Below are 15,993 nucleotides of genomic sequence, written 5' to 3' on the forward strand. Positions count from 1 at the left end.
TCTTATTAGCGGGTGGTAATTCATGAGGGCATAGAAGTCTCATAATCCCTTTATTTCACAAAATCAATATGGATTTCAGACTTACATCAAGGAGCTCCATGGCAGCTCAAAGGACCATAACTTTCAGGACTTTTGTCTTTAAATTGTTTAAATATTTAACAATAGAAAGAATAAAACTACACGTACTTCCCTTTATAATTTAATAACAGTATTGTTACAATGTAATAACTATGTCATAACACATTTATGTCACTTCTTTTACTTTCCAGCCTCTGTAACAGATCAGATCTTATCTGCTGGTTACTAAAATGTAACATGTTTGCAAATATGTCCAATATGTTCATTAAGATTTTCTAATAGATGAAGTAAATAACACAATACATGTTAAACAAATATGTAATAACCGTGTTGCATCACATGATGCTCCTAACTATCCTGAATTCCCCCACTCGCTGTCTCTCTTTTTCTCTATCTATGTGTGTGTGTGTGAGTTTCCCACTGCAGTACTGGGTGTACGGCTCAGAGAAAAGGCTGATTCACTGGCGCTCTCCTCTGTGCCAAGCACATGGCAGCCTGGCAGAGCAACTTGGCATGCTCCACCCTATGCTCACAAGAGGGCAAAGCAATGACAGAGAGATAGAGAAAGAGCAACTAGAGATAGAAGGGGGGTGAGGAAGTTACAAAAGAAGAGACAGACTTAAAGAAGGAATTCTGCAAAAGTATTCAACCATTGGAGGTACATGAGCAACTAGCTTCAGTGATAACAGATCAACAATGTCAGCGTGGAAACCACCTAATTCACTCTTGCTCATCTGAAGAATCGCTGAAGAAAATAACAGAAAATACCAGTAGATATTACTTCTTATTACATGGTGATCTAAAATACTTGATTCTGTTTGGCCAGTGATTAAAAAATGCATTGTTACAACTGAGCTAAACATTTTTTTCCTATCAATATTTCATGCCTAATAGCTTACGTAACCGCATAATAAGAGGGATGATGTACATTCAGATGGTTGTTATTGCAAATTAAACCCCTCGAGTGTTACACTGTCGGGGTTTATTCTGCGATAACAACCGTCTGACTGTACACATAATACTGTGTATAATAGATTGTTTTAGCGGCAAAAACATAAACAAACGTTACATGGAACAACCAAATTCCGGTAGACCACCACAAAAAATCTGTGATAGTTGAGTAGGTTTAAACATATTTATTAAAATGAATATATAATAAAATATTAATTTACATTTAGTCATTTGGCAGACGCTTTTATCCAAAGCGACTTACAGTGCACTTATTACAGGGACAATCCCCCTGGAGCAACATGGAGTAAAGTGTCTTGCTCAAGGACACACTGGTGGTGGCTGCTGGGATCGAACCAGCAACCTTTGATTTACCAGTTCAGTGGTTTAACCCACTAGACCACCATCTCCAATTTGAATGAATATAAATTAAAAAGAAAATAAATTGTTATATTATAACCAAACACATATCGGAAATTAATTTCGGTCCATCACATGCATCCGATTGAACTGTCTATGTTATCTTATCATTCCAAATCTTCATTCATCCAGTGGAAATTAGGTTTAGATAATATTAAAATATCAACAAAAACAATAAAGCTTCTATTAAGAAACAAACACATCAACTAAATATAAAACTGTCATTGATTGTCAATTTAATTTAATAATAGCTAAGTCTGACCAGCTCATGAAGCCAGATACTTTTGCCCTTTCATTACAGTTTGTTCTAAGAACTGTTTAGACATGTAGAAACCTGGCCGACATGCACAGGAAAGTGACCAGCACTATACAGCATTTAGTGGTGCAGTAACTGTACCTGAATTGGATTATAGCACAAATTGGCCAGGTTTGCTACTATACAAACAAAAACAGCACTATGCCGCCTTGAAAAGACTACTTTGTTTCAGACTGATAAAAAAGTTACCTCTCTTTCCTAAACACCAAAGTGTGAAGTCATCCAATCAGATTAAAATTGGCCAGGGCTGCGTTTCCCGATAACGTTGTCTCTCAGCATGCTACGAAGACTCTAAAGGTACCCCTTAACTCAAGTTTTCAACCTTTTCTAGGCGTGTTCCCCGAACTATACATTTTGAGGTAATTTCAGGTAAACCTTTTTAAGTGCGACATTAGCAGGTGCTGTCCATGGCTGTGGTGCTGAATAGGTTGATATTGATGCCTCGAGAATCGATTGTTCACTCTAGCTTGCATTATAGAGTGGGTAAAGTATTGAGAAAACAATGTTTATTATAAAGAAACGCTTTAGAAATAGTTTAAATTGCATTTATCAGGGCTCACTGACATAGTATAAATAAAGAAAGTAATATGTCTGTGTGTGTTTATGTACGTACTTCTAATTTTGCAAGTGTCCGATCCTCACAGCAATACGCTTTCTGCGTTAACCAACTACATTAACTGGCTGTTAGGCTTCGCTTGTTTTTGAAAGGGTCATTTATATTCTCATAGTTTGCCATCGTGTGTAAATGTTCTCAACAATCTGTATTGATTCACATTAGTGGCGTAAGTCACTCATTTGTGTACAGGAATAAGTATCCCATCCATTGGTATGAACCATCAAAGCGATAACATATAGCTAAGAGCGGTCCAGACCAACCTCACAAAGGTATGATTTACAGAAGGTATACTTAACTAAGAAGGTTTCGGGAAACACGTATTAACGATAAGGTACAGCTTAAGGTTTAACTTAAGAACGACGTAGAGTTAAGAAGGTTTCGGGAAACGCAGCCCAGATCAAGAAATTGTTTTTCATTTTGTGTGTAATACACAACAGACGGTCAGTGAATAGACTGTGGGCGGTCTGTGGCTGTGCCTCTTGAGGCTACCGGCCAGCTTATGTATAAATTATTTCATTATAGTTGCAGGATTTTTTTATTTTAATTTGATTTATTAAACAATGTGATTCAGGCATTATACAAGTGTGTATTTGTATATTAGTGTTAGCTCTTCCCTTTCGTTTCATTTTCAATATTGTATTCAGTATTAATTATAGAAGCCATTTGTGCTTTTAGATTTTATCTGTATAGTCAATGCTTGTGCGTGTGTGTGTGCGCTCAAACCGACAAAGCTTCAAACATTAAAGGATTGTTAGCTTCTTTCGAACAAAGGCAGAGACACGGTGACAATTGCAATAGCAGATCTCTTTGTGCACGGCACAGGCAGGTCTGTCTTCCAGCCTCTGGTTTCCCTTTAGGATTCATTTCAGACTATTTTTAGCTGAAAGAGAAATGCTATTTTGGGATTTTGGCCCGTGTCATTGATTATGTTAAAAGATAGAAGCTTCACACAAGCAGCATTAACAGCGATCACTGTGTGTAAAAAGACATTGGCACGAAAATAAAGAGATACAACTCAATTCATCTCAGATAAAATCACCAAACGCAGCATACACAGTATGTACTTTAGATTTCCGTTCTCCATAAACACTGTGCAACCTGAATAACAGCATCGCTAACCGACAACCAATAAATGAGCTTTGAACATACACGCGTGAAATAGAGTTTAAAGTGGACAGCTTGGAAACCAGCTTCGTGCAATAGGCTGCATTGATCCCTGTGTTGGTGGCTTCAGCACATCGGTTGTGGCGTGAGTACAATGGATGAGGTGAGAAATGGGGGATGGAGAGGACAGAAGTAGAAAGGACAGGATTGCAGGAGAGGAGAACAGCAGCGTAGCATCTAATTGCTATAAAACAGCCTTCGTGTCCCCTTTCCTCCCACATGCACAGCTCAGATCAGCTCAGCCCGGCCCGGTTGAACTGGGCTCTGTTTGTTAATATATGCTGTTAGGCGGCCGCCGTTGAGACAACACATTAGCCAGGCAACAGATTCAGATTCAAACATGCACTGAAAGTTTTTGAAGTATCCCTCACAAGCGTGGGGCACATATTTGCATTACAATGCCAATTAAACTGGAAATAAAAGGTTTATAGTCAGCTAAAGTTTTCATGGGTGTGGCGGCTATTAAAACACTTGCTATTTGTGCTGAACGTAACCATTACAGCAAACTGCTTGCTTATGCAGTATAGCAGTGAAAGTTTGGATACACTTGACTCAATTTACATTACATTTTATATTGAAAATGTAAAGGCTTGCGCTTGAATGTTTGCATGTGTTTCAAAACATAACTTTTTTTTACATGGCTGGCTTCGCTTGGACTGGCAACAAAGCAGTGATTATAAAACAGGCAACAAGCGTCAAACACACATGGGAACTCCTTCCCATTTTTTGTTATAAAATATTATTATTAGTCACCCTTTATGTTTGTCATGGGTTTTGAAAATATCCGACCAATTAAAAGTATTAAAATGTGCTTGTCAACTTTGACGTCATCATTTTTTCAATTTTTCTGAAAAATGTGGACATCCAAGGTTTTGTAAGGACAGCAGAGGATGTTATATCAATCTCGCTCTAAAATAAACACCATACAAGTAGTAAACAATTTTTTTTTAATTCACTATTCACTATAGTGTCGGTAATCATAGTTAAAGTAATCATTGTTCTGTTGCGTGGTTTTACTGCACTGACCATATATATTTTATTTATTTATAAAACCACAGTAACTACAAATTCAACAAAGTTTTACTATAGTAACCATACAATATATATACAAATATAACAATACAACAAACATGGTCTTTTCTTCTGTTTTCTTCTTTTGTGTTCCACAGGTTTTGAACAACATGAGGTTAATAAATAACTTAGATTGTTTTGGTAACATTTTACAGTAAGGTGGCATTTGTTAACAGATAGTAAATTAATTAGCTAACATGAACAAACAACGAACACATCTTTACGTTTATTCTTAATTCATGTTAATTTTAGCATTAACAAATAAATTTTTTAAATCAAACAGAATCTTGACTTTGAGCATGTGAAATTCCTTCAGACGGTGGTACGAAAATGGGCTTGAGCGATTCCTAAACTTTTTACATTTTGTACCGAGACGTCACGCTGTGACGTTATGTTGTTCTATTTGTCTCACGCACTCACGTGACGCGAAATCCCAGGTCAGAGTTCACCAAACTTGAACTTTGATACACAGCGAAATGCAAAATATCTTCGGATGGGCTTGCGTTTCCGATTATGAATGAAAGTCAAAGGAAGGAAAGTCAAGTGTGAGCGCGGCTGAACTGTTTAGACATTCCCTAACATTAAGAACAATTAATCGCCTACATGTTGAAATACTATAGTTCCTTGTTAGTCAATGCATTTACTAATATTAACAAATACAACCTTACTATAAAATGTTACCTGTTTTTTTGTGGTCTACAATAAACAAAAAACTCAAACTAAATCTAGGCCTTTATAATAAACAAATATTATTCTTTAGTTAGTCACTTCTCACCCCAGCGCTTCCAAGTATAGAAGCTGGAATTTTATTTAATTCCAATATTATTTTAAGCTCCAGACTTTTTGTTATTTATCCAAGGTGGTGAGCTATTCAATTTACTTTTAAGAACACCTGAGATGTGTCATAACGCACACACACACGTCTTAAATTGCACAACCTTGAGAGTGTATTACAGTCTGGTCTCTCACTAGTCTCTTACAGATACGAGGCTGATCTGTAGTAGTGTTTTGCTTTGGTAAGGAACAGCACCAGAGCTATGCAAGAGCAGCGGGGTGAGAGGAGACGCAGAGCTTTGCGGGTCGTCTCAGCATATGGCCGGAGGAGGTCTTCACACAGCCCTCGGCAGACAGGGCTCTGCTGGGTTGCTAGGAGACCGGCCCGCTGCCTATATTGGATCTAATTTATTAAATTCCCCCTTCTTTCATGCCACTTTCTCACCATATTTCAGCCATCTCCCTCTCTTACTAACTCACTGTGCAAAGGTTGAGAAAAGAGTTGAAATACGCGAAACTTACAGTTATAAAAAATGCTCTTAATGACATCACTTCCTCTGGGTTTGCAGTACGATGATTGCAAGCCACACTGTATGCTTGTAATGTACTGTATTTATATAAAAGCTTCATGTACTAAAAAACTGTTTATTATTCTAGGTACCTTTAATCCTATTTTTTAATGCTTAAAGAATTATAAAAGCGTATACATACAAGCTTTCCCTTAAGCTCAGTGGTTAGATCATGGCGCTAGCAACGGCAAAGTTATGGGTTTGATCCCAGGGATTGCACATACTCAGAAACAAATGTAAAGTATAAAGCAGTGTAAGTCTGTTTGGATAAATGCGTCAGTCAAATGCATAAATATAAGGTACATTAGGAATTAAAGCAAAAATGAAGCCTAGATGTTGCCCAGTGGGAAGCAGATATGATGCCACAATTTACCTTTTACTCAAAACATAGCAAACTGCCGATGTTGTTTTTTTTTAGGAACATTTTTGTAAAATAAGACCACAGGAGAAATGAGACAAATATATGTGAGGATTTGGGATTGTTTATTTATTTATTTAGACTCTCATTAGTTAATGCCTCAGTGGTTGCTTCATGTGGTCCTTGAGGAGCCAATTATTAAGCATCACAGGCAGGAAATGACAGAATGTGGAGTCACATGAGGGGCTTTAAAAACCCAAAAATGTATGGATAACCATTTTAATATTCCATAAACAGGATAAATCTCTTTGCTCTTACTGTTATGTGCAGATTGTCTAAATTATAAGGGAGTTTTAACTCTGATTAATGAATTAGTGTATGTAATGTTGAATCTTTCCACAGCATGATCAAGACAAATTACAGGCCATGAATATCCAAATATTTGACAAACAGCTTGTTTAACACAACAGCCACATGTCAATGTTGTTTAATCTGAACATACAGTTGACCTTAATGTATGCAACTTACTTTATTGTTAATTTTTTTTTTAATATTCGGAGGGAACAAGAAAACAAAATTGCAGTAAATGCAGCATAATGCATTATAGTCCATTCAATAAGTCTTATTATAACTACTTCAAACCGTTTCGTAAGGTTTAACTAGTAGGCAATTCACTGCCAAGATTCGTTGTGCTGCATCAGATCCTCTGTCTGGACCAATCATCATAAATCTGCATGAGGTTTTCTGAATGTAGTGTAAATGAAACCAGCTGTAATTGCAAATGAATTCTGCTTTCATATATAAAAGCTGAGAAAACTCTTTTAGTTTTTTATTATAAATGTTTTAAATACCTGGGTTTTTGTTATTTCTTTGACTGGTTATTGCTATTGTTATTATTACGGAAATGTATTTATTCTATTAATATAAGGATGATGGAGAACTTCTCTATTCAAGAAGTATATGTGCTTCTGTTTTTCAAAGGTATAGTTCACCCAAAAGTGAAGAGTGTTAATTTCAAAGAAGATTTATTATACATTGTTTAAATAAAGAAAGTAAAATTAGGCTGTCAGTCACTAACATCCAGGTTAAAAACTTATGATGTGTTTCCCACTAAAAAGAAATGGATGTTTAGAAAATGGATAACAGAAGTGGAAAAGACTTTAAAGTGGAAAATATTTATAAAGACAGATTTTGAGCCTATTTACACAGACACACAAACACAGTTTTGTCGCACGAATAACTCCTAGAGTAGAATAACAAAAATGCTTAAATTAACCATTTAATCATTTAAAATATATATTTGTATAATTTATTTTATACACATATTATATAAATATGCTGTTTATGCATTTTTTATGCATGCTTCCACTGCCTTATGGGTTACTGTGAAAACTGTAAAAAATTGACATTTAAATGATGGTTATTTCAACCTGAATATTAACATTTTATAACCTTATACTCTATATACAAAGCAAAATGTCAAACAAACCATAAACAAGAAAAAATGAATAAATAACAATGTCTCATTGTTAAACTGGAACTGTAAAGGTGATATGAACAGAACCACGCTGGTGCAGCAAGTGAGCGCAGTGCTCCCATACAGTATTTCACAGATATAAAAGGTGGAGAAATACTGTATTTTGTCAGTAGGAAAACACCACTGGAGGGTATGAGAGAGAAAGAGAGTAAAACGGTTTGCAAAGAAAGAGAGATCAGACCCCCGGGTACAATGTCTCTCTCCGTCAATGTGCCACAGCTTCCTGCACAGCTCATGACACACAGCGGGCCACAGCTGCAGAAAAACAGAGGAGAGGAATCAATCTATCTTCTTCCTCTCTTTTCCCTATGCACTCTCCTTTCCCTCATGCTCGCTGTCAACCCCTCGACTGACTGTAAATGTGCTAAAATTACATCCGTGGAATATGAAGATCTGAGCAGGATGCAAAGTAAGAGAGCGCTCTACAAAGCATGACAGCTGATGAGTGTGTGTTCTGTGTATGTTATTCCAGCCGCTGTTGTTTGGATCATAAGCAGGAGGTTGGGCAGTATACAATACACCAGTCACGCCCGCTACTTCTGAAATGCTGCACGACTGCTGACTGCCTGAAACCGCTCAGGTGAGACAACAGCGCAGCCGTTGTCATGGTGACCAGGACCTGGTGATGCCTGACAGCCCAACACTCAATGACTGCATCTCCACTGCACAGAAACATCAGTGACAAAGACTGGAATCTTTTAGGACTTAAAAATACAAACGTGTATTTTTACATATTATAAAATGTATGTGGCACATAGTTAAAATGGTGGTATATTTGATTGTTTTATCATATGGATGTTGAAAATATTTGATCATCTCGCACATTTTCATACCTCTCAACAACAAGCCTCATAATCTGACAAAGTAGTGGTCAAATTGATGTCCACAGCGGCACAATATTTGCTTTTAATGACCCTACAGGTACAAAAAACAAGTGTCAATATACATGGTGTATGTACTACACTACACTTGGTATTAAGTTTACAATTACTTGGTAAAAGAGCATATTACAGTGTATCAGGGAAAACTGGTTTTATTATGAGCTGCAAAAACAATGAAGTAAAATAAATAATTGATCAAATAAAATGTTCAACGGGATTAAATCATAAATTAATTACAAATTGAGTTTATTCAAGTAGACACATATTTTGTGGTTTTATTTTTGGCCAAGACTCCTTAAATACTTCCCAATGCTAAGCCTCAGTTTATATGCCAAACACAACATTGCAACATGAGGTTCTATTTTAACGATCTAAGCGAATCGTCTAAAGCGCATGAGGCAAGTGCACCAGATTTAACAACAGGAAAAATGTTCCAGCACATGGTCTAAAAGGGTTGTCCCTATTTTCTTAATGGGTAATGGGTGTGTTTTTGGCAAAACAGTGCAGTAAACCAATCAGAGTCTCATCTCCCATTTCCTTTCAGAGACAGTCGCGCTCGTGCCATGGCACATTTGGTATTCATGTGACGGAATTAGCAAGACCAAAGACGCTTCTCTAGAGAGTACACGGCACACATTAATATTGTGTCCATAAAGATCAAAATCTGCTTTAACCTCGCCAGACCAGTACGAGTCAGATTTCAATTTTATGTACACAATAATAATTGTTCATATTCTACTCCTTTTGATTTCAATTTTTGGTTTGTTAGTGTGCTACTTTGCATCCCTCTGTGTGTATAAGTAGAGTGTACATGCGTTCTATAGGCGCATATTACTAACACGCTCTTTAAATAACCAAAATAATTATTGCGCCATTGACCTTAGAACAGGTTTTAGTTGGTCAATAGTCTATTTCAGTGTCCTAAAAATAGCAACGCGCCGACAATGAGTCTGAACACACATTGTTATTTGACCAGCACGCCCATGGGCGCAAATGGGCGCAAATGCATTTGCTATTTAAACAACATGATGCAGGGCGTGAACATGATATGTGCGTCAGGCTGAAACAACTAAAAAACACTTTTGTCGCGCTGATAGCGCCCCAAGTCTTTAAAGGTGTCATGAATTAAGACATCAATTTTAACCCGACCTTTTGTTATATAAGAGGTAATCGTATTCAAGCGAACATCCCGTAAGTGTCAGAACTGTAACTGTAACCTTGTAACTGAAAATACAACTGTTATTGACACCAGACCCAGCGAACGCCAGGTCCTGGAATGCACCTATCTAGGTTGAACAAACTTCTCTAGCCCAGGTGGGTTTCCCGAACAACGACATAACTCGCTGGTTCCCGCTCATTCTCTTTCACAACTCCTGCCTGGTGGAACATTCTTCCTAACTCTGTCCGGTCAACCGCATCTCTTACAACATTTAACTACTTAAAACTCAACTCTTCTGTGAATACTTGACAGAAAAATGAAAAAAACTAAAACACAAAAACACTCTCTAACCCACTAACACTAACCCTCTCTCTTTCTCTGAAGAGGAAGTGGTCTAGCTTTTGTTGAAACAAGTAACTTTGCATTGGCATCTATTGTTTTATTGCTCCCAAAACTCTTTGTAAGTCGCTTAGGATAAAAGCGTCTGCTAAATGACTAAATGAAAATGGTTAACCACCATAGTACGATGCATCGTAAATTAATGATGTAGTCTACTAATAAATACGTTCAGATCGAATTAATGACAAATTCTTGCTGTAAATGACATACATTGCATTTATGGACTACTTTTGTTATCCTTTTTTTGTTATCTGTTGTTTTATTTCACGATATTTCATTAATTTATAAGTGTCCTCCTACGTTATTCCGCCCAGGGATTCCCCAGGGGTCTAGCGCACGCAGGTCATGCGCACTTTTAAAAAACAGCGCTTCTATTTCCTTGACAAACTTAAAGATGTCCAAATAAATTTGTATATATTTCCAGTGATGGATATTGAATGCAGTGCATGTTGCTTGTTTACTTTGATCGAAAGCCTGATGCATGTAAGTCAATTGTCCCGGAGCATCACTTTTGGCTTCTACTTTATCTTTCATCTCAATTGCACTTCACTATCTGTGTTTTGGAAACACCCTTCTTTCGGTTTATAATGTAAAAATGTTACATTATGGCTTTTAAAGCCACTTTAGATGTTGTGATATTACAATAAATAAACGTGACTGACCGCAAACACATAAAGTTGCCTACCTCGGAGTTTGAACCAAGAACTATTGCTTGCTATTATTATGATTACTGCTGGTAAAAATTTCACTTTTTGTTGATCTTTGATAACAGTGCGGTTATCACCATATTATAATATTATTATGCGACTAAAGGGGGCTTTAAGAACACATTTTCATGTTGAAATCACTGAAACAAGGCCCCTCCTATTTCATTGTTTATTACAAATCAATGCTAATTTGATGTCTGCATCTGGATCAGTTCGGCATCCATGCCATTGCGCATGTGCGTGCTCCTCTACCCCGGCGCATAAAGCAGCAGTCTCAGCACAGTCACAAGCTTCAGGTTTTTTTAATTGAAATGAAAAGCTCTTGGCTCTGCCTGTGCTGTTCAGGCAGACAAACTCTGAGTTAAAGCTACTGTAAGACAGCTACAGGACAAGATACAACAAAACATTTCCTCTGTGCTGACCCCACGGTACGAGCAGACTGCTGAGTGGGCTCTGTTCACCCTACTGACATGTGGGATTTTCATCTGCATGTGTGTGCAGATCTAGAAAACATCTTACAACACACATTAACATTTTGCATCTACTAACTGTGTGTGTATGTCTTCGTATGCATGGGTAATTCCTGCCAAACCAGCAATAATAGGTCTAATGCTTCCGGAGTTATCCAGCTTCGCATTAGGTCTGGATGGGCTCATTGATTTAGAGCTAAGAGGCCGGGCCGAAGCAGCCCCAGCACTCTCGAACACTCGCGGCATCCTGTCCCAAACCAAGCCTCTTATCTCCCCAATGCAATTATAGCTGGTGAGAGTGCATTTTCTGGAAGGGGGAGGGAGGGGTAATGAGGTCTCAGCTAACGCCACTCCTGTAGACAGACTTCAGACCAGCCACCACACCCACGGCGCTCGCGAGGTAAATCGGTGCATTACTGCATTACTGAGGGCGGAAATGCATCTGTTGAAGTTTCATGGGAGAGTCTGCATGAGGATGATAATGGAGTGATGCAGGGAGAGAAAGAGAGAGAGGGAGAGAAGAGCATTATATATATAAGATATAGAATTAGACAGGAAGAGATACACAAGAAGAAGAAAAGGGTTTTGGTGATGGGAGCAGGCTTGAGGGTGAAAGATTTAAGAAGAGAGACACACTGTGACTGATGAGATAATTACTCCGGCTCTTTTTTCTCAACCCCAGCTGCTTTGCATTATATAATAGCGTGTGGGTGACGCTATTTAGTTCCTATCATCTGACTTTTGGGGTGAAATGGGGACCTCTTACTCGCTTTCAAGAGGTGTTTGGGCAACTCTTATGTAAACTGAGTTTAAACTGGTCTCACAAAAAGATATGGCTGCACTGTGGCAGGGAGTGGAGGGTGGGTGACAGGGTGTTACTATGCGGTTGTTAAGGTGTCCTATAGACCTCTTTGGATGACGTTAACAACACTGATTCAACTTCACAACGTTTTGTGTTGCAAAAAATCACAACCTTGTTTGGATCTGCTCCACGATTATGGAATGATCTTCCTGTTACAACAGATCAGCAGATTCTGTAGCCATCTTCAAGAATTGGCTAAAAACACGCCAACACTTGACCCATTAACACAGACTTCTATTTCTTTCTATTTTTTCTTTCTTTATAATTTTTCTGGTACTTATCTTTGTATACTTTGTATGCTTACTGAGACCAGTTATATTTCACTTATGCATATCTGTCCTTGTGTTGTTCTACTTGCTTCTGTTGTTCACCTCATTTGAAATGGCTGGAATGCACAACAAGACTTTTCAAATCTGACCAGATATTTTTTAACTAGGTACGTACACTTCATACACTTGCAGACTTTTTGAAAGTTTCAGATAGAAACACAATAACTGGTCAAATCTGAAGATTGGTACAGACTTTCTGCAACATGTTCAGACTGAAAATCTGAGCAAAAGTCTTTTAGTGTATTTTAGCCTTAAATCGCTTTGGATAAAAACGTTTGCTAAATTACTCAATGCGAAATGTCCCGTTTCAGTTTTTAATACTACATTTCAACAAAGTACAATCAACGGAACATTTGTAACCAAATCAAAATGTTAAACAAATATATTTAAGATGTGATTACATACGTAAGATTTAAAAATGAATGTGCCTCTGGATCACTGTTTACATCGTGCAAAGTGGTCTATAGTAAGTCGTTTTTATGTTGTGGGTGGTTGCCTTCTAGTCTAAGTTAAAAAGTCAACACTGATCCATTACGCAAAGAAAATACAATATATTAAATTATTTAATATATTATTGAAAATATGTAAAATAATACATTGTTAATATATTACAATATATTGCATAATATTTGGAATTGAGTTTATATTGAAAAATCTGAAAAGAATATGATTCCAATTTATATATTGCAACAAATTTTTCAGTTTTATTTAGAAAAGGATTGTCATACAAGTTATGGTTATAAACATTGCACTGTGTGCTGAAATATGTATTAAGTGCAAATATACAATTAAGAGGCTTTTTTTTATTATTATTTATTTCCCAAATTTTTTTCATTTCGTGTGTTCGGGCAATAGGGTTGTCACAGTACCATAAACATATCTTTCGATACTAAACCTTATGACGATACCAAGTAAAATCTACAAAATATACCAAGATCTAAATGAAACATGTTGTATTAAGTGAACTGTATTATACTGCACACAAATATTTGTAATATTACAAACAACTGTAGTCATCTGTGTCATCATCCCGTGCCCATAAGCAGGCGGCTCACCACGCAAAGAATCTACGCAAAGAATTATGGAAGCACTAATTGACCATCAGTTGTACCCTTCGAACTCCTTCATTCTGAAGGGCACTTTGAAGTGGCCAGTTATGCGCACTTCGGTTTGGAACAACCCTTCAGTATGCCGGCCATGATTGTTGTCACTCCGAAGTGCTCTTCGGAGGGCGACATATCCAAGTTGGAACACTGGGCAAGTGTCTTGATAAATGACTTGTTCAAAACACGATTTCATTTAGGAGAGAAACACCGCAAAAAGACAGATTAAGTGTTAAAAGTGTTGAAATGAATGTCAATGCGCATATGCAACGACACTACAATACTACCGTTTTAAAAACAGAGCGACATTGCGGGAATTTTGAAGCTTTAGCATCACGATGCTATCGTAGCACCGGTACACCGTGCAACCCTATTGGGCAATATTGTTACTTTTGTTTCATTCTGTGAACTTAATATTTTCTCCAAATTGAAAATAAAAATATTCTTTCTATTTGCATTTATTTGCATAAAAGTAAAAACTAGAAATACAGGTCAAAATAACCGAAAAGATACTCTGTATTTTTTCAGACCTCAAATGCTGCAAAGAAAATGAGTTCACATTCACTTTGAAGCAATAAAACATTAATATTTCTACATGTATTTTGGAAAAGTTAAAAAAAAATATGTGATAACCTAAATTTTCATGTGTCTTGTCATGCAAACTCTCCTGAGTTTTATTTGGTTGAAATTCATCAGACACTGGACTGGAGTGTGCACAATACATCTAGAAATGCTGATTAAATGAAAATTTGGAATGGTCTCTATTTTTTCTGTGGCTGTATATGCAGCCAAACTGCATGCAACATCACATCCGTAAAAATGCAAGAAATTTCATACGACATCATTCAGGCATTTAAAGCATCAAAAGTCAGTAACAGAAATATATGAATGCATTGTGCCATGGGTTTAAATAAGCACAACCAAAATCCCATTAGGTTAGACATTCAGTTTGCTGAGTTCATTCAGAGATCCCTGATAGATCCTAAAACTGTGAAACCCCACACAGTAACTCTTAACCTTCTGTCAATACCTTACACACACAACAATCTCATACACCAGAGACAAAATGCTCCAAATGAGCTACCGGAGGCTTTCAGAGAGCTAAAAAAAGCCAGAGACGTCTTATCAGAGGACTAACAGAATAAAAGCAAGGCGTAGAGAGAGTATAAAAGGAAACGAAATGTTCGAAGAAGAGAGGGGGGAGAGATGAGTAGAGCTAATGAAGAAGGAGTCTTCTTTTGGCTGAGCGCAAGCCTTTGCTGCTTCCAGTAAAAAGCCAGACGTCTCCACAATCAATAGCACCATAATTCCACTGCAGTAATTGCCGTTTGTGTTGAGAAAAGATAGTTAATCATTAGCCGGTGAGGCCGGCTAGACTCACGGGAGCAGGAGAGGTGCTGGTGACAATCGCTTATAAGGTCAGCAGTGGCAGTTTAACACTTTGTGAAATTTCCATACACTGAACCCTCGCTGGACCCTTCTCCCTGTGAGAAGATAAAGATGACGGGGCACATGAGTGGGAACAGAAGATGGAGTCTTATCTGTTAGTGCCTGGATCATGAAAGCGCAATTTTATATAACAAATCGGCACTATTAGCAGCAATTTAATTCAACATAATTCTGCCCTGAAAATTTTTCTTCTAATATCAAAGAAGACAAATTTAATTTACAATTTTATTTTCATTTACTTTCTAAGGTATTTGTGGATTTAATTGTCTGTCGCTTGCAGCTTTGTTTTTTCATTTAGTCCAGTAAATTTCAGTTTCTTGGAAAACAAACCTTGCCGTCATTTACTCCCATTGTAAACATTTAGTATTACTCCCTTGGTTTTAGTGGAACATAGATGATATTTTAAATTATTTACTATTCACACATTTTTAAAGTGATAGTTAACTCAAAATAAAAATATAAAATGGAAATGCACTGTAAGGATAAAAGCATAAAATGAAAGAAATATCTTATGTTTGTGTTACACATGAAAAGAAGGCAATAAGGTTTGGAACAGCACAAGGATGAATACATGACCTCAAGATTTTTACTGTAGAATTCAAAAACAAAAAACTCCTAAATTAAATGATGTATAGATATTTTTTTTAAATCATTAGGAGGATTAATATTATTTCTTTAAAGTATAAGTGATATTTATAAATGATTCTACTGCGGTCTTTCACATCAAACATACTTTACACGACTGGATAATTACCTGATGTACAGTAATGTACAATATAATGG

The sequence above is a fragment of the Triplophysa dalaica genome, chromosome 12 (assembly GCF_015846415.1).
Source record: "Triplophysa dalaica isolate WHDGS20190420 chromosome 12, ASM1584641v1, whole genome shotgun sequence".
NCBI classification, from domain to species: domain Eukaryota; kingdom Metazoa; phylum Chordata; class Actinopteri; order Cypriniformes; family Nemacheilidae; genus Triplophysa; species Triplophysa dalaica.